General features: G+C 43.7%; 1 protein-coding gene across 4 annotated transcripts in view; it reads left to right on the forward strand.

Moving 5' to 3' along the window:
* ARHGAP26 (Rho GTPase activating protein 26) overlaps positions 1–25,651 on the forward strand; it is a 1,052,546-nt gene that overhangs the window by 48,106 nt on the left and 978,789 nt on the right. Inside the window, exon 2 of one of the 4 annotated variants that reach the window (XM_071210395.1) lies at positions 17,682–17,804. The exons of the other annotated variants lie outside the window; for them this stretch is intronic. The gene's annotated coding sequence lies outside the window, so the exon portion shown is untranslated. The remainder of the gene's footprint in view (positions 1–17,681; positions 17,805–25,651) is intronic. 4 annotated transcript variants of the gene reach the window in all.

Here is a 25,651-nt window from a genome sequence, read left to right on the forward strand (position 1 = left end):
GTTTACCTGAGCTGGAGAACTGGGCTGGGGGTGGCTGGCCCTGTGTTCTCCCTCTCCCTCCGACAAGGCAGGGACCAGAAGTGGCCTCTTTCTTCCTGGGTGGAAAACTTCAGGAAGATGAGGGCAACGCTGGGCTAGGCTTTATAGATCCAGGAGCTGATGCTGGGCCACCCCGTTCCCCTCCCTCCCCTTTTAAATTATGCCCCTGCTAGGGGCCAGGCAATGTGTATGGGGGTGGGGAGGGGCGCGGGCGGAGGTGGTGGGCGGTGGTGGGGTGGGGAGATGCAAACAGATGGATGTGCAGATGCGTGTAGCTAGAAAAACATGGGGGGTGGGCACGGTTACTGTGGAGGTGTGGATGGAAGGGAAGCAGATGGTCCAGATGGACTTCTGCGCTTTATTCTGTATATTAGTATATTTATACATTTAACAAATTAAGAAGTACTTATTAAACCAGAGAGTTACTGCTGCTAGGTGAAATACAGGGTGAGAGCCTTGAAAGATTCAGGAAAGTCTTCCTAAAGGAGGTGGCAGGTAAAATGAGACCAAGAGACAAGTTGGAGGAGCTAGGTTCATTCATTCAACAGATATTTGTTGAGTGTCTGCTCACAAACGGAAGCTGGGGATCCAGTGGGCATAAAGCCGATGAAGATCCTGCCCTCGGGGAGCTTGCGGTTTGGGGGGGAGGACGACAGACTAAGGAGAGATTGTATGATGTAGGTGCTTGTGGAGAAAAATAGAGCAGATGTGGGACAGAGAGTGGTGGGGGTACTGCGTACGAGGTTCACGAAGGGTCTCCAGGAGGATGATTTGCGGGCCGAAGTCTGGGTGGTGAGAGGGAGACAGACTCTTGAATACCCCCGAGGGAAAGATGTTCCAGAGAGGGAAGAGCAAGCACGAAGCCTTAGGGGGCATGTTTGAGCAATAGCAAAGAGGAGGCAGTTTGCAGGACTAGACGGTAGGAAATAATGACAAACGTGGGTGGGTGAAGGCAAATCATGCGGGGCGTGTAGACTGTGGTAAGGGGGAGAGAAGGCTGGAAGGAAGGGTCTTTTGGCTCTGGGTAGGAGAGCGCTTGTCCCACCTGGAGGGGACTACAAGGGGGTCTGTTGCAGGGACACAAAGAAGGAGCGTGTGTAAATGGTGAGGGTGGGGGAGGTGGGGGGCAGAGAGAGACAGGGACAGGAAGAGCCAGAGCAGGGAGGGACAGGTGGCACTGACCCTTTCCCATCCTCCCAGTCAGGGTTTCTCAGTCATTTTAATGAGAGCCTCAGTCTTTGGGTAGAAATCAGCAATAAAGGGAGGCATGCCTTTCCATTCAACTTGAAGGGACTACGGAAGATGGAAAAGAGGGTTGGTTGAAATAAAGTTGGAGCTGGTCTGGCTTGGCATGTTGCCTGTCTTATAAATATCACCCTCCCATTCCTGGAAGTGCATCATTTAGGACTGTTGTGAGCTACTGGGGAACATCCTTCCTGTTAAAAGACCCAGGAGTTGGCCGCCTGTGTGCATCAGTGTGCACAGTGCTTGGAGCATGGGCCAGAGGTTCTGGCTTCTGACAGTCCCCTCCTTTTACCCTCTGGGTGGCCTCACTTCCTCCGGGGGCCCAGGCATCTCACTGGCATGTCTTAGGTGAAGAAATCTGCAAAAGTCATTGGCCAGGCTTAGGAGAACTAATCCTTTGTGCCAAAGGAGCTGATGGTGTGGAGGAAGGCGAGCCCCTTGCCAGAGCTAGGAAAATCGTCGCTGGAGCAGAACCCTGCTGCCTCACTGCTGAGCATCCACTATGCTTCTTGGGATTGAGGGGCCAGTGTAATTTGGCAACGTGTGAGTTAAAAAGCAGATGAAAACCCACAGAGTAACCAGACATTCTTCTCTTTGCATGCAAAATCCTGCTGAAAGTTGGAAGAGGAAGGAATATTTTTCTTGCTTTTTAGACATTACATCCTGCAAGGGGAAGATTTGGAACAGATGGGGCGAGGGGAGCCTCACTGGATTTGCTTGTTTCACTGCCACCTCCCCCCTCCCACAATCAGAAATGTTTAAATTTTGTTTTCCTAGTGAAGTTAACCTAAAATTAAAAAAAAAAAAAAAGAAAAGAAAAGCCCCATAGAGTGGGAAAGTAAGATATCAGAGGTCAGGGAGCAAAATCTTCAAGTCTTCAGAAGAAATCCGTTTCATTGTAAAGGCTTCTTGTAGAAACCAAGATAGAAAGTAGAAATCTCATCTTAGGTTTAATTCCTCCTCCACTGACATCTGCAATAATGAGGCAGGAAAAAAAGGATCTCCTAACAGATGGACAGAGAGGCTCTCTGATTAGTGAAAGGTAAGGGATGTTTCTGAAATCTTGGGTGTACAATGTGGGAAAAACAAAATTCATAATGTCTTGTGGGACTCACTCCCATGTTTGTACGGCTTTTACACTTACTCCTGTTCATATAGGTTGCTTGTATTAGAGGAGATCATAAAAGTGGTGACTGAGAGTGGGCAGGACGTGTCTGCTTGGCTTTGGTACGGCCCTGGTGGAGCGATGCCCTGGGTGTGCTGCTGGACGGCTGGCACGGCGTGAGCCCCCAAATCACAGCCGGTGCGTTTTGCTGACGTACGTCCAGAGCACGCATCTCCTTCCCCTGAATCCGGAAGGGGACTGTCAGTGGAGTGGGATGGCAGTAATTAGCCAGGGTGGCCCGCCCTCCCTGCCCACTGCTGTTTTATCTCTTCTCCAAAGACACCTTGGGTTGATTAGATTTGAAAAGGAAAGGGCAAGAAGAAGGGTAACCTCTGTGTTTCCCTTCTAGCGCTTTCCTTTTTGGCTTGTTGGAACATGTGTTGGGGGTTTCCTCTTCCTTTTAGGAGGGGATTGTGAGCTCCGGGGTTTGGCCGAGGAGTCTGTACCAGAACCTCTAACCCATTGGCCAGGCTGCCTGATTCTGGCACAGTTTCTGAGGGTGGCGTGGAACACTTGTATCCTGAACAGCAGCAAGCTGACTCAGGAGAGAGGAGAGAAAGGTCCTAGGTGACTGGGTGCTTCGGGTGATTCAGAGCTGGTACAGAGACCTCTGTCAGGGGTACAGAATCAAGCACACCCATCCCACATCCCATGGGATTTATCTTTTCCAAGAAAGCATAGTTTAAGAATTACTTGACAAGAGAAGAATGTGTTCTGCATACCCAGCTAGGATGGGGACTCCCAAGTTGGCTCTTTACTCTCAAATTCTAGAACTAGACACTGTAACTAGATACAGAGTGATGAGGGCACTAGGTTCTCTCTCTGTGTCATTAAAGATCCCACAGGTGTATATCTGGCCATTTGAAAGGATGATGGAAAAGCAGCAAACATTGCCAAGTACTGTGATGTACTGCAGTGAGGAGCGGCAGGGGACACATCAGTGAATAAAATACAGGTCCTACTCTCATAAAACAAATGGAATCACTGAGAACAGGCAAACATACAAGTGGCAGACATTGTTAATTCACATATTAATTGAGTGGTCGCTATCCGTTAGATCCTGTGGATTCTGGAGAATGGGACATAGACAGTCCCCATTTTCCTGGAACTCTAGTCTGGGTATATGTAGACTAATAATCTGGCTCTTGAGAGATGGACCGTGAGAAGTGCTGTGATGGAGGACACAAAAGCTGCTGTGCGCTCTTGACGCAGACATGGGGAATTGGGAAAACCTTCCCAGAGGAAGTGATGCATAAGTTGACCCATGAATAACAAGAGCTAATGTTTGTTGAGTGTGTACTCTTCGTTGGCCCTGTGTAGTCCTTTGGTCCTGGCATAGTTTTTATCTCTACCATTCACTCTGAAGTGCGCCTGGATTGGATGGTGAATTATATGGCCCCCTAACCATTTGCCAAGCACTACTCCAAGAGCTCAATCATTAGAATGGTGCTGGGTCATGGTAAGTGCTTGAAATGTGAACTATTTGCTAGTCACATGATTTAACTCATTTCACCCCCATAACCCCCCTATAAGATTGGTAGTATTTCACTAGTTAGGAGTGTTTTTGGCTGCAAGTAAGAGAAAACTCACCTTAAGAGTGGCTTCATAAAATGGCATTTATCGTTGACTAAACAAGAGTCTGGGGCTGGCGGCAGTGGCTCACCAATGACACCAGGGACTCGGGCTCTCTCTCTTTTCCACTGTCAAATTTGGCACTGTAATTTGTGGGGCCCAATGCAAAATAGCAGGAAAAAAGTGCCTTTAAAGCTTTTTCCTTTGCTGGTCTCTCTCTTGACTTGTGATGGTGTTTTTCTATTTGCTGTTTCATGTTCTACGTAAAGAAAAATTAACAACTTAAATTATTAGCATAAGTTTTACCATTTGTCTTTATATTATGCAATGCCCGTTCAAAATGCAAATATAAGAGCATTTAACTTACATGCAGAAATCACCAAAATCACACATCATATTCAAATTAAATAATACACAGATTTCTTTTTTAACAACCTATTTTTCTTGTAACAGATTTATCTATTAAAAGTAAAAGGCAAAATATAAAGTACAAATTAATGTTAAAATTTACATAATTATTTAAAGGTTGAAAAAGTCATTTAACATTTTGAAAATTAAATGTTTTATTTTAATAAAAATATTTAATATCTGAAATTCCAGTGCTCAATGTCCATTTAATTTCCAAAACTAAGAATTAGCATTATGCTTTATGTATGTTACATTTTATATATATTTCTCATATGTTTATGTGAGATGTGTATATACCATATGGTATAATTTTGCAAAATATTCCTCAGCCACCAAGTACAACTAATATAGTTGTAGTACTAATTTGTAAGTACCACTTGGAACCATGAATTAGAAGAGAAGCAAGAAAATGGTTGTTTGGTACTACTGGGTTCCACTTCTTCATTTTGTTGATAGCAGTACAACCCAGAAGCCTTCTCATTGGGAGGCAGATAGCATTTATTTTGAGGACTTAGGGCAAGAGGAGAGCAGTGTTTCTTTGGGTTTTGAACTATGTCTATCCCTGAAAGTGAATGTCAGGGGTTTTGGGTTGTGCTGTGTGACCCTCTGTAGTAGAGGTGCCCATTTGTTTTTCTTTTTCTTATTTTAATTGATTCAGTTAATTTTCAGGCGGTACTGGGGATTGAACCTGGGACCTCGTACATGTGAATCAGGCACTCAGTCACTGAGCTACATCGGCTCCCCCATGTGTCCTTAAACTTTCACAAGTGGGTTTGCGATGACAGGGCACTCTAAAGCTCAGGGAAAGGGCCTCTCTTGCCTGGCTGGAAGGGCATGACTGTTTTCCAGCAGCCCCAACAGATTTCTTCTTTTTTTTAAGATTTATTTTTTATTTATTTCTCTCCTCTTCCCCATTGCCCCCACCCAGTTGTCTGCTCTCTGTATGTTCTTCTGTGTCTGCTTGTATTCTTGTCAACAGCACCCAGAATCTGTGTCTCGTTTTTTTGTGTCGCCTTGCTGCGTCAGCTCTCTGTGTGTGCGGCGCCACTCCTGGGCAGGGTGCACTTTTTTCGCACAGCGTGGCTCTCCTTATGGGGCACGCTCCTTGCAGATTTCTTCTTATATCTCATTGGCAAGGGTTAATCACCAGTACAAAGAGGGTAAGGTTGTCATATTTTAGTTTATCAACTGTGATTCTTTCCCTGGAATGAATATTTGGTTCCCAAACAGATTTGGGTTTCTGTTATTGAGAAAGGAGGGGAAAATGGGTGGTAGTGAACCAGTGGTGTCTCCATAATTTTTAATCCCATTTTACCAAAGGGGAAATTGAAGCTTAGAGAGGTTGAAGTCATACACCTAGTTTAAATGATGAAATTATGGTTTGAACCTAGGTAGCTCAACTGTAGAATCCACATCGTAAATGCTCTACTTCTTGCTTCCTCCTGGTCAATGAATGGGATTAGCATTGTTGTGGGTGGGAAGAGGAGCTAAAGAGAGGTGAAAAGAGTGTTCTAGGCAGAGGAAACGGCATGTGCAGAAGCCTGGAGGGAGGCACAGGATGGCATGGCCTATCTGGGGGCTGAAAGATACCGAGTAGATCTTAAGTATTGAGTGAGGGGCTGTGTGGGATGAGACTGGAGAGGGAATGCAGGGAATACAGGGGTCGTGTCAGCCACGGGTCGGAGGAGTCATCCAGACTGCTGGACGGAGACAGGTGGCAAGATTAGAAACAGGCAGGAGCTGTAGGTTGCTGAAAGATTTGAGTAGGAAAGAGATAGTGGTATCCTGAAATAGGGGAACGAATAGGAAGTGGGTACAATTGAGAAATTGAGGAAGCAGAAGTGATAGGATTTGGTGATAGGAAGGAGAAGGAAGAATCAAGGATGGTGCTTGGAAATGGGTTGGTGGATGTGCGGTCACAGAGAGAGAAAAGAGGGGAGGACCCCTGGAGCTGGGGGAGATGAGGTCACTGGCTTTCTCTTTTGGAGTGTGCATTTGGACGTGTTGAGTTCAAGGTGCCTGTGTGACAGACACTGGAGCCATCCTGTAGGCACTAGAGTCTACAGCTTAGGAGAGGAGTCTGGACTAGAAGGAGATGTAGGCTTCTTCCTCTGTTCCACTGTGGGTGAACATGTGGAAAGAGAGTCCAGGATAGACCCTCAGAACCCTAGCTTGTAAGGAAAAGGGGCCCACAGAGGAAACTGGAAAGGAGCTACCTCGAATAGGGGAAACCAGTAGAGTTTGGTGTCACTAAAACCATGGAAAGAGAGCTTTAAGAAGAAAATAAGGCCTGAGAGATAACTACCAATGAGGTCACTATGAGGTTCACTATTGCAAGAGTCTTCATAGAGTGCTGGGCATGGCAGTCAGATAGAAATGGATTGCTAGGACACAGAAAGCGGGAGGAATGTGGATATTCGTTCAAGTATTACAATGTGAAGGGAACAGTATTGGTAGCTATTGGGGTAGGTTGGGGTCCAGGGAAAGTTTTCCTAAAAAACAGGGAAGACTTGAGCATTGTTAATTGCTGAGAAGTACCTGGTAAACCAGAGGTTGAAGATACAGAGAGGAGGGGGTTAATGAATAGTATGAGGACCTGTGAAGGCAAGAAAGGGTGGGATCCAGGGTTCAGATGTGTTTCCGGATTTTATCTAGGTTCTTGGCTATGCTGCAGAAATGAATTTCAAGAGCATGCAGGGTGAGTTAGGCCAGTAATTTATTCAGGTAGGGAGGGAAGAGAAATGGGAGAAAACAACAGAAAATAGCAGAGCAGGGGTCCCAGGTAGAGAGGAAGGGGGTGAAAAGGGATAAAGAGGGTTGATTTACAAGCTACAATTTCCCATTATAGATTATAAATCCCCAGGTTTCTTGCATGGCCACACGGCAGAGGAAAAATGGTGAGGGCGGCACACAGAGGGCAGGATGGGTCCTCAGGTGAGGGCATGCTCAGGCTTGTGCCTGACTTTTAAACTGTTAATTATTCCACCCTTTGCTAATGGCAGGGGAGGGGGTTCTAGCTGTTTGCTGTTTGGCTTGATCACCCCACCCATCAATCCCTTTGTGAGGACCCAATGATAAAGTCCCTAGGGAACATCCCGGGCTTTTCCTTGCTCCCAGGAAGAAGTGTTTGTTCTGGGTAGCAGAATCTTGGGGGTGGGGGTCCTCCAGCAGCCACCTTGGGGGGTTTCTGATGTCCATGTGGACTCTTTGCCAGGTTCCAGATCCATCTGTTAATTTCCTGTCTTACTAGCCTACTTCAGATGGAGGGAGTCTGCACCTGAGGGAGGGATGTGGCTTCCATTTGGACAAGTGGGGAAGAGGCAAGGATGGAGCAGATGTGAGAGAATGTATAGACATGAGAAGTTGAGGAGCTTCCTCTACGCAGTAGACAAGAGGGGAGGCAGTGGATTAGAGACTTGGGGAAGCGGGGAGGTTTGAATTGTCTGCTGCATGACAAGAAAGCTGACTGGAGAGCAAGGCTGGCTTCATAGGTGTGTGGCCTGTGCAACTCCACGGGGCTCATGCTTAGAAGGAAACCACATTTTGTTTAATGCTGCTGTTGCTGTCTGCAGAGTCTTAACAATTTTTTAACCAGGGGCCTGTGATGGTTAGACTATTGTGTCAACTTGGCCAGGTAATTGTGTCCAATTGTTCGGTCAAGCAGGCACTGGGCTAACTGTAATACAAGGGCATTTATGGACTTTAGTCGTCATTGACTTTACTGCAGTGGTAAATCATAGATAGCTGATTACATCAATCAGGGAGACTGCCATCAGCAATGAGTGATGCTTAACCCAATTAGTTGAATGCCTTAAAAAAGGGGAAGTGATTCCAGCATTGAGAGAGAATTTCCCAGCTTGTCTTTGCATAGCCATTGTCTCTTAGGACTCGTCAAGAACCTTCACTGGACTTTCATTGGAGCCCCTGGTTATGGCCTGTCTGTGAAACCTGGACTTGTGCTTCCCACCAGCTGCATGAGAGACTCATAAAATTGTATACTATTGACAGATACTTCTTGTTGATTCTATTTCCGTAGAGAACCCTGGCTAATACAGGGCCCCTTTATCTATCTATCTATCTATCTATCTATCTATCTATCTATTCATCTATCTATTTTTTGTATAAGTATATCCTATGCAATGTTTGGGACATACTTATATTTAAAATAATTCATTGTTTATGTTATGTTATGTTAAAATTCAAATTTAAAATGGTATCTTGTATTTCAGCTGGCAGTGTTCATTGGGCCTTGCAGATTATGTAGCTGGAGAGACATAGGAGGATTGCCAAGTGGTCTGAGGGGTCCTGAGGAGGACGGAGACTGGATTTGTTGTGGCTCTAACTGTTAGGATATGGGATGTCTCTGGCAGAGCCCATCCACCTGAATATCAGTGCAAAGAAGGCAATAACTCAGATGATTTGAGATATCTGGGTTAGATAATTTCCCATGTCACTTTGTCTCCCTAACTGATGTAATTCCTGTTGTTAAACCAGTAATAGAGTACTTCTGGGAAGATGGTGGACTAGAAAGATACAGGACTTTCTTCTCCTCCAGAAAAATAGCTAGAGGACAGGCCGAAACAGCCTGGGAAAAGATCTTGTAGGGTTTAGGACACCAGGTGAAGGCTGGACACCAACCAGAGGCGAGGGGAACAAAGGAGGGAAATCACAATGACAGAACTGTGAGTTGAAACCAGCTGTTGCTGCTGCCACCACCCTCCCCTACACTAAAGACACTTTAGATTACTCAGGCCTCTGGGCCTGCAGCTACAGAGGGGGCTCCAGGGATCCACCACTATGGGAAAGGGGAGAGAGAGGGACAGAGCCCAAGGCTGAGTCAGCTTCTGTCCTACATATTTGGTCTGTTGTGTCCCACCAGCCTTTTCAGCCCAGGTGGGACCACGTGGTTTACCCTGGGTGCCTGGGTGTCGGCACAAGACTGGAAGAATCTGACCCTCTCAGTTTCCCAGCTGGAACTGAATTTGAGGATGCACCTCCCCAGGAAAAGGGAGAGAGGGACACAGCCTGATGTTGACTCAGCTTTTGGCCCACAGATTTGGTCTGCTATATCACACATGCTCTTCTGGCTGGGGTGTGACTGCACCATTATTCACCTTGGGAGCAGGCAAGGGGCTAAACATATACAACCCTCCCAATCTCCTTCTCTTTTAACCAGGACTGATTGTTGAGGACTCAGGGGGGAGTGGAAAATTTCCTATCCCAGAAAAGGGAGCCAAAGAAGGCTGGAGAACTGTCTCTGAGAAAGTTTGAGTTACAAGGCTCTTAGACTCCAGGCAGGAAGCTCTATCACATTGATCTGGTCTGTGTTGGAACACACACACTGTGACCAGGCATTGAATTGAGAGGGCTGCCAAAGATCTCCATCTGCTGGCAGACATAGGAAGTACATGCAAGAAAATTAAAAATAAGAGGGTCCTTTTCTAGTCTTTATAGCCTCCCTCCCTGAGGCCCTAGGAAGTGGGTCTGCAACCAATTACTGACTCCAGAGCCCAGTTTTGAGCAACTAGCAGGGACAATCCTAATGATTCAGGTCAAGCCAAGAATCAAAAAGCAGTGGTAACACACAGCCCCTGCCACTAAATCCCCTACAAAAGAGAAAGAAATTGAGCATCTGAGTAAACTACATCCTAATCAGATGCCTAGACATCAGCAAAAAATGGCGAGCCATAATAAGAAAATAGAAGACATGACCCAAGAAAAGGAATATACGAAAGCCCCAGAAGAGACATAGGGCTTGAGAGAAGTAATTAGTGAGATGCACACACATTTCCAAAATCAAATTAATGAGTTGAAAGACAATATGGCTAAAGAGATAAACAACATCAAGAAGACATTGAGCGAGCACAAAGAAATATTTGAAATTCTAAACAGAAAAGTAACAGAACTTGTGGGAATGAAAGAATAAGTGAGATAAAAAATACATTAGAGGCATATAACAGCAGACTTGAAATAACAGAAGAAAGTATAAGTGATACTGAAGAAAGGAGCTAAAATTGAAGAGTGAAAGGAACAGAGAGAGAAAAGAATAGAAAAAATTGAGCAGGGGCTCAGAAAGTTGAATGACAACAACATATGTGTCATGGGAGTTCCAGAAGGAGAAGAGAAAGAAAAAAGGGCAGAAAGAATATTTGAGGAAATAATAGCAGAAAATTTCCCAACTCTCATGAAAGAAATAAATTTACATGTCCAAGAGGCATACTTGACCTTAATCAGCATAAATCCAATTAGACCTATTCCAAGACACACACTCTCAGAATATCAAATGTCAAAAATAAAGAGAAAATTCTGCTAACATCAAGGGAGAAGCAAACCATCACATACAAGGGACACCCAGTAAGACTTAGTGTGGATTTCTCAGCAGAAACCATGGAGGTGAGAAGACAGTAGTATGATACAATTAGGAAACTGAAAGAGAAGAACTGCCAGCCAAGAATTCTTTATCCAGCAAAACTGTCCTTCAAATATAAAGGTGAGTATAAAACATTCACAAACAAACAGGAACGAAGACAGTTGATAAAAAAGAATCAGCTTTGCAGGAAATATTAAAGGAAGCCTTAGAACCTGAAAGAAAAAGACAGGAGAGAGAGTCTGGAGTAGTGTATAGAAGAAAGACTAGCAGAAAGGATAACCAAAAGAGTAAAAAGTCAGACAAAAATAAGATATGACATATGAAAACCAAAGAATAAAATGGTGGAAGTAAATAATGTATTTACAATAATATCATTGAATGTGTGACTGGATTAAACTCCCCAATCAAAAGATACTGGCTGATAGATTAGATAAAAAAACATGAGCCATCCATATGTTGCTTATAAGAAACTCACCTTAGACCCAGGGATACAAACCAGCTGAGAGTGAAAGGTTGGAAAAAGATACTCCAGGCAACTAGTAACCAAAAAAGAACAGGGATAGCTATACTAATATTGGACAAAACAGACTTTAAATGCAAAAAAGCTATAATAGATACAGAGGGCCATTGTATATTAAGAAAAGGGACCATCTACCAAGAAGATACATCAATCATAAATATCTATGCTCCTAACTAGGGTGCCCCAAGATACATGAGACAAACTCTGGGAAAACTGAAGGGAGAAATAGATGTCTCTACAATAATTGTTGGAGCCTTTAACATCCCACTTACCTCATTAGTTAGAACAACTAGACAGAAGATCAACGAGGAAACAGAACGTGACCAAATGATAAACGAGTTAGACCTAACAGACATATACAGAACATTGCATCCAAACAACATTCTTCTCAAGTATCCAGTGGATCTTTCTCCAGGACAGCCCACATGTTAGGGCACAATGCAGCTCACGATACATATAAAAAGATTGAAATTGTACAAAGAACATTCTGAGAACATAATGGAATGAAACTGGAAATCAATAACAGGAAAAAAAGTAAATTTGCACATGTGTGGAGGCTGAACACCACACTCCTAAATAATCAGTCGTTCAAAGAAGAAATTGCAAGTAAGATCAGTAAATATATTGAGACAAATGAAAACAAGAACACAACTTATCAAACCTTATGGGAGGGAAGTGGATATGGCTTAAGGAGTTGGGCTCCTGCCTACCATGTGGGAAGTCCGTTGTTCGGTTCCTGGTGCCTCCTAAAGAAGACAGCAAGCTGGTCTTCAAACAACCTACACTGATGCTACAAGAAATGTAAGAACTTAACAAACCAATGACATTTAAAGAGAATGAATCCATCATCAAAATCTCCCAGCAAAGAAAAGTCCAGGACCAGGTGGCTTCACAGGTGAATTCTACCAAGCATTTCAAAAAGAATGAACAGCAATCTTGTGAAAATCTTTCAAAAAATCTTTCAAAAAATTGAGGAGGAGTGAAAATTACCCAACACATTTTATGAAGCCAACATCACCCTAATACCAAAGCCAGATAAAAGGCACTACAAGATGGGAAATGGACTTAGCCCAGTGGATAGGGCGTCCGTCTATCACATGGGAAGTCCGTGGTTCAAACCCCAGGCCTCCTTGACCTGTGTGGAGCTGGCCCATGCGCAGTGCTGATGTGCGCAAGGAGTGCTGTGCCACGCAGGGGTATCCCCCATGTAGGGGAGCCCCACGCGCAAGGAGTGCGCCCTGTAAGGAGAGCCGTCCAGCGCGAAAGAAAGTGCAGCCTGCCCAGAAATGGTGCTGCACGCACGGAGAGCTGACACAAGAAGATGATGCAACAAAAAGAAACACAGATTCCTGTGCCGCTGACAACAACAGAAACGGACAAAAGAACACGCAGCAAATGGACACAGAGAACAGACAACTGGGGCAAGGGGGTGGGAGGGAGGGAAGGGGAGAGAAACAAATTAAAAAAAGATAAATCTAAAAAAAAAGCAAAACAAAAAATGCTTGTTAAAAAAACATATCAAGAAAGGAAAACTACAGACCAATCTCTCTAATGAACATAGATGCAAAAATTCTCAAAAAAATACTTGCAAATCGAATCCAACAGCATATCAAAATAGTTATACATCACAACCAAGAGGGATTTAATTCCTAGTATGCAAGGCTGGTACGACATAAGAAAATCAATCAACATAATATACCACATTAACAAATTGAAGGAAGAAAACCACATGATTATTTCAATCAATGCAGAAAAGGCATTTGACAAAACCAGCATCCTTTCTTCATAAAAACACTTCAACAAATAGGAATAGAAGGAAAATTCCTCAATATGATGAAAAGCTTATGTGAAAAACCTGTAGCCAGCATCATACTCAACATGGAAAGGTTGAGAGCTTTCCCTCTAAGATCCAGATCAAGACAAGGATGCCCACTGTCACCATTGTTATTCAGTATTGTAATAGAAGTTCTAGCTAGGGCAATTAGACAAGAAAATATGATTAAAGGCATCCAAATAGGAAAAGAGGAAGTAAAACTCTCACAATTTACAGGTGACATGAATGTTCCTGTATTTAGAAAATCCTGAAGTATCCATAGCAAAGCTACTTGAGCTAATAAAAGAGTTCAGCAAAGTGGCAGGGTACAAGATCAACATGCAAAAATCAGTAATGTTTTTGTACACTAGTACTAAACAATCTGAGGAGGAAATCAGGGAAAATCCCATTTACAGTAGCAACAAAAAGATTCAAATACCTGGGAATTAATTTAACCAAAGAATTACAGGACCTATATGCAGAAAACTACACAACAATTCCAAAAGAAATCGGTGAGGTCCTAAACAAATGGAAAGATGTTCCATGTTCATGGAACACATAAATATTGTGAAGACATCAATTCTACCCAATCTGATTTATAAATTCAATGCAATGCCAAAGTTACAACAGCCTATTTTATTTAATTTATTTTTTTTAAAAGATCTATTTATTTATTTTTCCCTCTTCCCCTCCACCCACCCTGCTGTTTTTGCTGTCTCTGTTGTCGTCTTTTCTCATTTTCTCTCTTCTAGGATTCACCGGGATTCAATCCTGGAGACTCCTGATGGGGAGAGAGGTTCCCTGTCAATTGTATTACCTCAGTTCCTGGTTTCTGCTGCACTTCACCTTGACTCTCCCCTTGTCTCTCTCTTGTTGCATCATCATTTTGCTGCATGACGAGGCCCCAGGGATTGAACCCAGACCCTCCCATATGGTAGGCGGAAGCTCTATCACTTGAGCCACATCTGCTTCCCACAACAGCCTACTTTAAAGAATTAGAAAAGGCAATTACCAAATTCATTTGAAGGGAAAGTGCACTGGAATAGCCAAAATCATTCTAAAAAAGAAGAGCAACATGGGAAGAATTTCACTACCTGACCTTGAAACATATTACAAAGCTATAGTGATCAAAACAACGTGATACTGACATAAAGATAGACACATTGATCAGTGGAATAGAATTGAGAATCTAGAAATAAACCCTCACCTATATGGGCAATTGGTTTTTGGCAAACCTACCAAGTCCAAGTGAATGAGACAAAACACCCTCTTCAACAAATGGTGCTGGGAGAACTGGGTATTTATAACCAAAAGAATGAAAGAGGATCCCTGTCTTACTCCCTATACAAGAATCAACTCAAAATGGATCAAAGACCTAAAAGCCAGGATCATAAAACTATTAGAAGAAAATGTAGGGAAACATCTTTAAGACCTTGTAGTAGGTGGTGGTTTGTTGGACCTTATACCCAAAGCACACACAACAAAAGAAAATATAGATAAATGGGACCTCCTCCAAATTAAATACTTTTGCACCTCACAGGACTTTGTCAAATGGGTGAAAAGGCAGCTGACTCAATAGGAGGATGTATTTGGAAATCACATGTTGGATAAGGGTTTAATATTAGGATGTATAAAAGACACAACTCAACAATAAAAAGACAAATGACATAATTAAAAAATGGGCCAAAGACTTGAATAAACATGTCCAAAGAAGAAATATAAATGACAAATACATGAAAAAATGCTCAACATTATTAATAATTAGGGAAATGCAAATCAAAACTGCAGTGAGATATCACTTCACACCTATCAAAATGGCCTCAATTAAAAAGTCAGAGAACTACAAGTGTTGGAGAGGATGTGGAGAGATAGGAACATTTATTCACTGTTGGTGGCAGTGCAGAATGGTACAGCCACTGTGGAGGGCTGTTTGGCAGTTCCTAAAGAAGTTGAATATAGACTTGCTATGTGACCCTGCAATACCACTACTGGTAATATACTCAGAAGAACTGAGAGCAGTGAACAGACATGTACAGTGATGTTCATAGCGGCATTATTCATGATTACTAAAAGATGGAAACAAACCGTGGTATATACATATTATGGAATATTATGCAGCTGAAGAAGAAATGAAGTTGTAAAGCATAAGACAACATGGATGAACCTGCAGGACATTATGTTGGGCGAAGCAAGCCAGACACAAAGGACAATTACTGTATGATTTTGTTACTATGAACCAAATATATTGTGTAACATATTGAGTGATTAAAAATTTTTTATATGTATCCAGTACATTTAATTCAGAAATGTACGTTTTTAATCAAATGTATTTTTTTCTTAAATTATTGTTTTGTTTTCAATTATTAAATGTGCAAAATAAAGTTAAAAAAAGAGCAATGGGGCACACAGAGGAAACTTAGGTACTTGTTGAACTAATATATAAAACAATGATTCGTATAGGGTACCTTATGGATATCATAGATCAAAATTTTGTAAGTGAATTTAAAAAATTTCACTACATACACCAATGATGCTTAGCAATGAAAGGAACAAACTGCTGAATCATGCAACAACAGGGATGAATCTCAAATGCATTATGTTAAGTGAAAGAAGCCAGACTAAAAAGGCTACGTGTTGAATGATTTTATTTACATAATGTTCCAGAAAAGGCACAGCTATAGGGGCAGAAAACAAGACCGCAGTGGCCCGAGACTGGGCATGGGCTGACTACAAAGGGGCACAAAGGAATTGAGGGGTGAGGATGGGGAAGGAGGGATGCCCTGTATGTTTGCTGTGGTGGTGGTTCCACAACTGCATTTACTAAAAAGGGCGCGTTTTACTTATGTAAATTATACTTCTAAAAACCGGACTACAAAAATCCCCTTTCCGCCTAGGTTTCTGTAATAGGATTTGGGCATTTCTTGTGAATGCTAGCTAATAATTTACTTTTTCTGGGTGACAAAGTAACCCTAGCCCTGAGGTGTCATTCTTGCTTACTGCTGCCAAGGAATGCCTGTGCCAAAACACAGATTTGTTCTTAAAGTGGGAGAGATCTGTTTAGGTGGAAATCTGCTGTCGGTTTCCTTTCCTGCTGCTCCCTTTCCCTGCTGGGAAGAGAGCTCCTCTTCCTGCGTGGCTGGGGTGGAGGGGCTGACCTTGCCTTGTGTCCACAGTGAGCAGGTCATCCTCGCCCGTTGAGCCCTCCCTGACACTTTTTGCCAAGGCTCTGGGGGAAGGTGGTCTATTTTTGGTGGGATTGGTTGGGCATGGGTCTGGGGCTATGGTGAATGTCTGCTCACTAAATGGAGAAGACGGACAAACAGGGCTCTGACATTCGAGCCTCTAGATCCAGTCGATCCTGAAGCTGGCGATGCATCCTGGACTCCCCAGAGTGACAGGAGCTAATGAATTCCATTTTCCCCCTACTTAAGCCAGGTGGATTTGATTTCTACAACTCACAACCAAGAAAGTTCTGAATCATAGAATTTTGGTTGGAAAAATGAGAACTTTCTGACCTAGAAGGTGATAGCAGATTAGATGGTTAAAGGACTTAATGAGCTGTGAGAGGAGCTTCTCCTAATTTCTCAAAAACACTTTTATAACGGGAGCTGGGGCAGGGGCAGAGGGTTGAGTGGGGCTGCTAACGAGGGAGACGGGGACTCGTGTCTGGCCATATGGGGCTGAGGGTGCCAGGGCCCCTGGCCCCCTCCCAGCTGGAGGTCCCTGGCAGGGACCAAGGTGCAGGCTGGTAGATTGGAGAGAGCCCCAGACGGTAAGCCAGATCTGGGCTCCTGCCATGCTTCTGTGTGTGAGTCAGGCCACTCCCTCAGTTTCCTGACCTTCACTTCCCATTTCATAAAACAGGAATCTACAGGCCACCTGCCTGCCTGAGGGCTGACGGGAGGCTCCAGGCAGTGCTGGATCTCTGAAGCCGTTAGGGACCGTCAGCCCTCTGGCTGCAGTGGTGGTTTATCGTTGCCTTTGCTTGAAGACGGAGGACTGTGCTCCACAGGCCTGCCAAGAGCCCCAGGAGACTGCCACCAGGGTTTTGGTTGCGATCCGATCTTCTTTTCACGAACCGTAGACCTGCGATCATTCTTAGGTAAAAAGCAGGCAAGAGGAAACATGAAATGTGTGGTCCATGGACGGAAAATGTCTTAGGCTTATGGATGTGCTTGTGCAGGGAGTCTTCTGAGGATAGCCTGGGCTGGGCCTCTGTCCTCTGGGTGGCATCTGGCCTGGGCAGGATTCTGGCTGGAGCTGTTAGTTCAATACCGTTTACTTATTGCAAAGAAGGGAAGACTCCCCCCCTTGTCTCCTAAAAAAACAACAGTTTTCCTGAATACAAAAGAATCACTTAACTGTTTCAGAATTTGAAAACACAGAAAAGTACATATAAGGAAATAAAATATTTTCATGGATTTCCTTCCAGTATTTTCTTCAGTGTACCTGTATTTTTAAAAAGCTTTATTTATTTATTTATTATTATTATTTTTAATTTAACCCCCCCTCCCTCAGATGGTTCTTTTGTCTGCCTGCTTTTCTCTAGGAGGCACCGGGAGCCGAACCCAGGACCTCCCATATGAGAAGCGAGTACCCAATGGCCTGAGCCATATCCGCTCCCCACGCGCTGAGGCATCTGCTGGCTTGTGGCATCTGCTCATTGCAGCGGGTACAGTGTCTGCTCGTCTTCTTTTATTTTTTTTTATGTTTTATGTTTTAAGATTCATTTTATTTATTTGTTTTCCCCCACCCCCTTGTTGTTTGCACTCACTGTCTGGTCATCTTCCTTTCAAGAGGCACTGGGACCTGAACCTGGGATCTCCCATGTAGGAAGGAGGCGCCTAATTGCTTAAGCCACATCTACTTCCTGCTTTGTTGTGTTTCTCATGTTTTCCTCCCCGTGCCACTTGTTGCTTGATCTTGTTGTGTCAGCTTTTTTCTCTTCCCTTCCCCTCCCCGCCAATTGTCTGCTTTCTGTGTCCATTTGCTTTGTGATCTTCTGTGTCTACTTGTATTCTTGTCAGCGGCACCCGGAACCTGTGTCTCATTTTGTTGCGTCATCTTGCAGTGTCAGCTCTCCATGTGTGCAGCGCCATTCCTGGGCAGGCTGCACTTTTTTTGCGCTGGGCAGCTCTCCTTACAGGGTGTACTCCTTGAGCGTGGGGCTCCCCTATGTGGGGGACACCCCTGCATGGCACGGCACTCCTTGTGCACGTCAGCACTGTGTGTGGGCCAGCTCACCACATGGGCCAGGAGGCCCTGGGTTTGAACCTTGGGCCTCCCATGTGGTAGGCAGACACCCTCTCCGTTGGACCAAATCCGCTTCCCTTTAACTGTTATATTCCACCATATAGATGTATCCCTTTTATTGACTAGAAGGCTAGTAACAGAATTTTAGGGTTGAAAAATAATGTTGGGGTTAAATCCTTATAGATATATCTTTGTGCATATCCTTGAATATTTTGTAAGAAAAATCTTGGGCAATAGAATTACTAGGTCAAATGGCATGTCTGTTCAAGAATTTTTGTATTCATTTTGCCATATTACCCCCAGGAATATTGTGCAAATTTGCCTGCCTATTAGGGGTGCATGAGGCTTTGAATTCTCTGAACCCTGGCTCTTGCCGGGTGTTAGTGCACCTTGCCACTTGGTATGTGGGAAAAACTCTCTCTGTCTCTCTCTCTTTTAAAGCAATTTATTGCTTCTCTGCTAACTTTATCCTTTTTTTTTTTTTCAGGAGGTACTGGGGATCGAACCCAGGGCCATGTACATGGGAAGCAGGCACTCAATCACTTGAGCTATATGAGGTCCCCTCTCATTTTATTTCAATATGCCCTTCTATTGGTTATCAGAAAGATTGAATTATTTTTCCATATAATTTATTTGTATATTTTGGTGGATTGCTTTTTATACCCTTTATTAATTTTCCTGTTGGAGTGCTGGTCTTTTTCTTCTTGATTTGTAAGGACTCACTACATAGCAAAACTATTAGCCCTTTGTCTGACCAATAGATTTTTTTTTTGTTTTATTTTTATTTTTTTTCAATACATTTAAAATACTGTGATGAAATATCTTAATGGATCTTTTATTGAGGCCAAATAGAAGGCTTGATTCTAGGGGGAAATTCTAGTGTTGCCTACTCCCTTCCCTAAACAGAAATCCAGAAATATATGGTAACTTAGTATTTAAAAAAAAGTCTTAGAACCCCACCAGGATGGAATGTGCTATAGCCAGGGAGGTGAAACTCACCCAGCTCCAAAGAGTTGGTTAAAGTTGAAGCTGTGACTTGAACTGGCCGCACCCAGGAACTCAGAAGCGCCACTTCTCACTGGCCTGAGACAGTGCTGTGTCTTCTCCTAGGCTTCCAAACACTCTCTGTAGACATTTGGTGCCTGGATGGTGAGTGCTTTTATGCCAGCCACTCTACTGGAAAGCAGAATCTGTTTTAAAGCTGTGTTACAGGTTTTTCCAGAACTTCCAGTGTTTCAGAATCCACCTGCTTCCTTTGCCCCCAGCAATTACCATTTGAATTTCTCAGTTTGCAGCTTCCTTTGTATCACGCAGCCACTGGGTCCAAAGGGGCCTTCTGCCAGGGCATTGGGGTCCTTGGGTGTGGATGGGCCAGGCTGAACCCTTCTGATGGCCTTGGGGCCAGCCTTCCCAAGAGGGCTTCCTCTCCACACTCATTTCTGCCAGTAGCTAGAATATTGATTCTCTCCCTCTCTCAAAGGATCTCTTTCTCTCTCTCTCTTTTTCCTCTCTTTCAAAGGCCCTTTCATTTAACTGTGTTCATACATTTTCTCCTACCTCTCTCTTTCCTGAAAGAACGAAGTTAGAGTCTTAGGAAGCTAAATTTAGCGCCTGCTGACGCACTGGCCCTCTCACTAGCAGTCTCCCTGGGTCTCTGTGTTTCTTTTAGCCTTGCTTTTTTTGCCGGTAGACGAGCACCATCACATCCTACATAATATTTAGCTCTGAGGCGTTTCCAGATGGGAAATGCGTTTCCGTATTTTCATAGCCGTGGTTTCTGCGTGAATGGCCTGTCGTGAAGCTGGGGGCTGGCAGCCGGCAGGGCAGGTAGGGGGGCTGGCCGCTGGCCTGCGGGAGGCACAGAACCACAGGGCGGCGGTGGGAGACCAGTGCCGTCGTTGTCCTGGGTTCACTTGTGGTGGGCAGAGGGAGGTGTTATATGAGCAGATAGGAGGATGACATTTGACTGGGAGGGCCCCGAATGGAGGCTTTTCAGGACGGGGGGCCTCCTATTCCAAGCAGGCCTACGTGTTCACCCACTGGTAACTGGGTGGGCGTGTTGAGATGTCGGCTTGGAAGGGGCCTGGTGTCGGGCAGGCTTGGGTCCAGATCACCCATTGAACAAATGGGTTACCCTCCCAGAGTCTGTTTTCTTGGCTATGAAATAGGATAGAACCAGAAGGCTAACAATGATTGTTTCTCATGTGCCAGGGACTGCTATAAGAATTTAATGTGCACCATCTCATTTAATTCTCAAAAAAACCTAGTGAGGCCGGTAAATTACCATTTTCATTTTACGAAAGAGTGAACTGTAGCTTTAATAAATCAAGTCATTCATCTGAAAGTGATGATACACAAGTAAAGATTGGAGGTCACGCACTCGCAATAGCAGCACAGGACTTGCCACTTAGTAAGTGCTTGATAAATGGAGTTAAATGTTTTCTTTCAAAGTGTGTGAGGGAGAACTGGAACTGTGGAGTGTGCCTGAGCCCAGTCAGAGTTGGTGGAGGGACCTAGAGGGCTCCCCCCAAAAGAGGAGAAGTAAATCCTGAACTGCCCTCTGCCCTGAGGGTGCTGGCAGGGGCCCTGCCCTCTGCCCTCTGGGGGCAGCTTTCCGTGAGCCAGAGAGCGCCCCTGGCCCAGTTCTTGGTGATAGCCGGGAGGCGGCCCCTCCGTTTGCAGCCAATCCAGGTTTGTCCAGAGATGTCTCCCACTGTCTGTACACTGATTGTTGTGCACATAGTGGGCACGTATTTTGGTTTCATTCACACAACTCTGAGGTGGGTGTCCCTCACCCACCGTGCAGACACCAAGCCTCTGAATGGGTATCAAACTGCCAGAACACACAGGAAGAGGCAAAGCAGAGATTTGAGAACAGTCTGTCCGAGCCCAGGGCCCTGTGCTGTACACCCTCAGTGACCAAGGAGCCAGACCCAGAGAGAGGAGCACTCATGCAGGCAGGGTCAAGCCCCGGGGACACAGTGAGTAAAGGCACAGCCTTTGAAAGCCGATTAGGAGTCAGATCCTGGCTTGTCTACTTCTTAGCTGTGTGAGTATGGAAAATGACTTAACCTCTCTGATCATTAGTTTCCCCTCTGTGAAAATGGGGAAAGTTGTACTGACAGGGAGTGTGTGAGGGCATACGGAGAGGCTTGGTACAGGACCTGGCATGCGATAAGCATTAGATAAATGATAGCTGCTGTTGTTACATGGGAATTTTTATGTCTTGTCCAGTTATTCTAATTGTTGGGTCTTAAGGCAGACTCTAGAGGGTAAGATTATCAGATGTAGGGGCAACCTTTAGCTTTATTTATCAGTCCTGGGATGTGTCCCTGGGAGTCATTTATCAGAAATGTAACTATGAAGATCAGAGGGACGGTTGTAAGACATCTCCTAGAAAAGTCTTCCCTAAGAACCAGCTAATAAGAGAAAAAATTCCACTTGCTTGGAACTCTGGAGGATGATAGTGAATTGAGAAAGACTCCTCAAATGCTGAATGAAAGAAAAAGAAAAATAATCTCTAAGATCAGTAAGAGATTTCTTTTGGACCTGCCAGAATGGCCCCCTCTCCCTCACCCATACAGCTTGGGAATTGCACAGAGGCAGCATGGCCTGGGTCCCTCTTGCTGCAGATGCAGACTATAGAGCCACTTACAGCAGGGAGTTAGAACCCCATGCACATCTGGGCACAGGGACCCAGATCTACAGAGACCCAGGGTGGAACACAAACTGCTGACTTGTGCTGCATACAAAAGGGCCCCAGGTGAGGGTAGGTGAAGAGAGAACACGGCAGAACTGCTGGCATGAGCTGCTATCTCAATCCAGTTTCTCTTAGCTGGACCACATAAATGCCAAAGAGACTTTTCTGGATTGACCCCATCTGGGTCCCTTGGATGGCATAATACTCTAGCAGGGAAGAAGCCAGAGGCAGAAAAGTCTCACAGAACACAAAAAAAGGGCATGGGGACTGAACTGCTGTGACAAGAGGAGTCCCAGAACTGAAAAGTCTTAAGGACAAGGGGGCACTGAGTGAGGGAGAGAATTTAAACAAATCATAGGAGCTGGGGAGAAAATTCCACACAAAATCAAACAGAACAGATAAAGATTCCCAGAGAAGGCAGAAAGGAAAGGAAGCTTTCTCTGGGAGGTGAAACAATTGCACAAAAAGTGCAATCTTGAAAATTGTACCACATATCCAGGGCAAGAATCAGATGAAGAGTTAAGGAAATCTGAATAAACATGGGCTACTCTCAAGGTCTAGATTAAGTTGGACCAAGCATCAAAGAAAAGCCCTAGCACAAAGCCCTAGACAAGAGGGAGAAAAGGATCTTCATAGTTAACTCATCAAGGTAACCAAATGCTGAGGCATCAGCAAAAAATTACAAGCCATAGCAAGAAACAGGAAGAGAGGCTCCATTGAGGGAACAATTAAAATTTCAGAGGGGATGGCAAAATTTGGAACAACTAATCAAAGAAGTTCAAATCTCTTAAATCAATTCAAAGAGATGAAGGAAAATGTGCAAAAAGAGATAAAGGATATTAAGAAGACAATGTGCGAACATAAAGAAGAATTTGAAAATTTAGAAGAAACATAACTGAAATTATGGAAATGAAGGGCACAGTAATGGAGATTAAAAATACACTAGAGGGGAAGTGGATGTGGTTCAAGTGATTGAGTTCCTGCCTACCACATGGTTCCCGGTGCCTCCTAAAGAAAACAGCGAGCTGGTATGGTGGGGAGGTGTGGCAAACTGACACAACAAGATAATGCAACAAAAGATACAAGAAGAAAAACATAACGAGAGATACAACAAAGCAGGGGGCATAGGTTCCTGGTGCCTCCTAAAGAGGAAGAGTAGCACGGCAAGCTGATGTGACAAGATGATGCAATAAGAGACACGAGGAAAAACATAATGAGAGACCCAACAAAGTAGGGAACAGAGGTGACTTAAGCAATTAGCCGCCTCCCTCCCACATTGGAGGTCCTGGGTTCAATTCCTGGTGCCTCCTAAAGAAACAAAGAAGATGAACAGACATAGCAAGTACCAACAATGAGGGGGTGGGAAGAGATAAATAAATCTTAAAAAATATGTGCTAGGGGGGGAAACGGACTTTGGCCCAGTGGTTAGGGCGTCCGTCTACCATATGGGAGGTCTGCGGTTCAAACCCCGGGCCTCCTTGACCCGTGTGGAGCTGGCCCATGCGCAGTGCTGATGCGCACAAGGAGTGCCGTGCCACGCAGGGTGTCCCCCGCGTGGGGGAGCCCCACGCGCAAGGAGTGCGCCCGTGAGGAGAGCCGCCCAGCGTGAAAAGAAAGAGCAGCCTGCCCAGGAATGGCACCGCCCACACTTCCCGTGCCGCTGATGACAACAGAAGCAGACAAAAGAAACAAGACACAGTAAATAGACACCAAGAACAGACAACCAGGGGAGGGGGAGAAATTAAATAAATAAATAAATCTTTAAAAAAAAAAATGTGCTAGGGGGAGTAGATGTGGCGCAAGCAGTTGTGCTCCTGCCTCTCACATGGGAGGTCCAGGGTTTGGTTCCCAGTGCCTCCTGTAAAAGCACAAAGAAACAACAAGCCAAATCAATGAAAAAAACAACTCAGGGAAGCCGATGTGGTTCAGTGTTTGAGTGCTGGCTTCCCAGGGATTCCTGGTTCAATCCCTAGTCCCTGGTACCTAAAAAAAATACACTAGAGGCATATAACAACATATTTGAACAGGCAGAAGAAAGAATCAGTGAAGGAGAACCCAGGACAATAAAAATATACAGTCAGAAGAACACATCGAAAAAAGAATAGAAAAAATTGAGCAGTTCTCAGAGATTTGAATGACAGCATGAAGCACACAAACATTCATGTCATGGATGTCCCAGAAGGAGAAGAGAAGGGGAAAAGGGCAGAAGAATATCTGAGAAAATAATGGTTAAAAATTTACCAATTCTTTTGAAAAACATAAACATACTGTTCCAAGAAGCACAACATACTTAAAACAGAATAAATCCTAAATAGACATATGCCAAGACACATACTAATCAGAATGTTAAATGCCATTAGAATTTAAAATTAGAATTTTAATTGGAATTAAATGCCATTAGAATTCTCCAAGAGAGAATTCTAAAGCAGCAAGAGAAAAAGTGATCACATAGAAGGGATCCTCAATAAAACTAAGTGATTTCTCATGAGAAATCATGGAGATGAGAAGGCCATTGTATATATTTAAAGTACTGAAAGAGAAAAACTCCCAGCCCAAAACTCTTTTATCTGGCAAAACTATGCTTCAAAAAATTAAGAAGAGTTAAAAATACAAATAAATGGAAACTGATAGATTTCATCAACAAGAGACCTGCCCTATAAGAATTACTATAGGGAGTTCTGCAGACTGAAAGGGAAAGACAGGAGAAAGTGACTTGGAGTAGTGTGAATAAATGAGGATCTTCAGAAAGGGTAACAAAAAGGGTAAATGCAAAACCCAATAGTACTGCATTCTCAGTATACAACTCTAGTCTTTAATTCCTAGAACAGTCAGAATATAATTGAACAAGAAAAAGGCAAATTTCCTGGTAATGGGCACATAAAATATAAAGAGATAATGTGGGACAAAAACAACATAAAGAGGAGAAACAGGGATATGGGAGCTGAGAATGCATATGCTATTGAAGCTTACTTTGTATCTTTTCAAATTAGTAGGTTATAGATGTAAGTTGTGTAATAGAAACCCCAGGGTAAACACAAAGAAAGTATTTAAAAGATACAGAGAAAGGGATGAATCGGCTATTTCACAAAAGATCAACTATATAGAAAAGGAGGTTGCACTAAAGGAAAAGAGACCAAAAAAAGATATAACACATAAAAACCAAAGGACAAAATGGCTTATTTATTACTGAGTTATTACTTAGTTATTATCACCTTTACTGTAATAACACTGAATGTTAATGGATTAAACTCCCTAGTCAAAAGAGACAGATTTACAGAATTGACAAAAAAGCATGATCCAACTCTATGTTTACAGGAGACTCACTTTAGATCCAAAGACAGATAGGTTGAAAGTGAAAGGATGGGAAAAAAGAACCCATGTAAATAGTAAGCAAGAAAATGATAGGGGTAGCCATACTAATATCAAACAAAATACACTTTAAATCAAAAGCTATTCTAAAGATATAAAGAAGGACACTATATATTAATAAAAAGGTTAATCCACCAAAAAGAAATCATAAATATTTTTGTGCTTAATCATTGCATCCCAAAATACATGAGGCTAAT

This window comes from Dasypus novemcinctus, chromosome 2, assembly GCF_030445035.2.
Source record: "Dasypus novemcinctus isolate mDasNov1 chromosome 2, mDasNov1.1.hap2, whole genome shotgun sequence".
NCBI lineage: Eukaryota > Metazoa > Chordata > Mammalia > Cingulata > Dasypodidae > Dasypus > Dasypus novemcinctus.